This window comes from Octopus bimaculoides, chromosome 10, assembly GCF_001194135.2.
Source record: "Octopus bimaculoides isolate UCB-OBI-ISO-001 chromosome 10, ASM119413v2, whole genome shotgun sequence".
In the NCBI taxonomy this organism is placed as follows: domain Eukaryota; kingdom Metazoa; phylum Mollusca; class Cephalopoda; order Octopoda; family Octopodidae; genus Octopus; species Octopus bimaculoides.
In genome coordinates, this window is record NC_068990.1 from 69,551,652 (window position 1) to 69,552,310 (window position 659).

The window sequence follows — 659 nt, forward strand, 5'->3', positions numbered from 1 at the left end:
TCTCTCTCTCTCTCTCCCTCTCTCTCTCTCTCTCTCTCTCTCTCTCTGGTAAATCTCTTTTACGCTCACTCCCTCTGCCGGTACGAGGTAAAGCGTGACTGGAGAAATCAACCAACTGACACTGATATCAGCTATCATTATGCAGAGAGCGAGATACAAATACATTGTCAGTCAATGTACAAGCTTCTGTTTCTTCGTTCTCATTTTCGGTAAACGCGGTCAATATTACAATTGATGTGGAAGTTTCTGGAAGCAGTCGGCATGACTTCCAATCAATTAGCTGCAATGTTAACATTAGTACTGCTACATCAAACCTATTGTCAATCATTGATTTGTTGTACAACAGAGTCCCGGCTACCAAGAGTTTGTTCATTCTAGTATAACAGTCCTTAGTTACGCGATCCTTTTTTGCAAGTGCCAATAAACTTTGTGTGTTCGTTCGTCTCAAGATGTTTCCAGCATTCGTCACCGGATATTGGAGAAATAACCAGGCCATTGATGGAGATGTTGCCAGACCTGTAATTTTTCCTTGCTTTATAATGCTTTCGCTCTTAAAAATATGTTACAATTCTTCTTAATCTCAAGGCTGTGTTGTGTTCCCTACTCTCGTTTCCCTAGAGAATAATGCCGTCGCTTTTTCATATATATATATATGTATA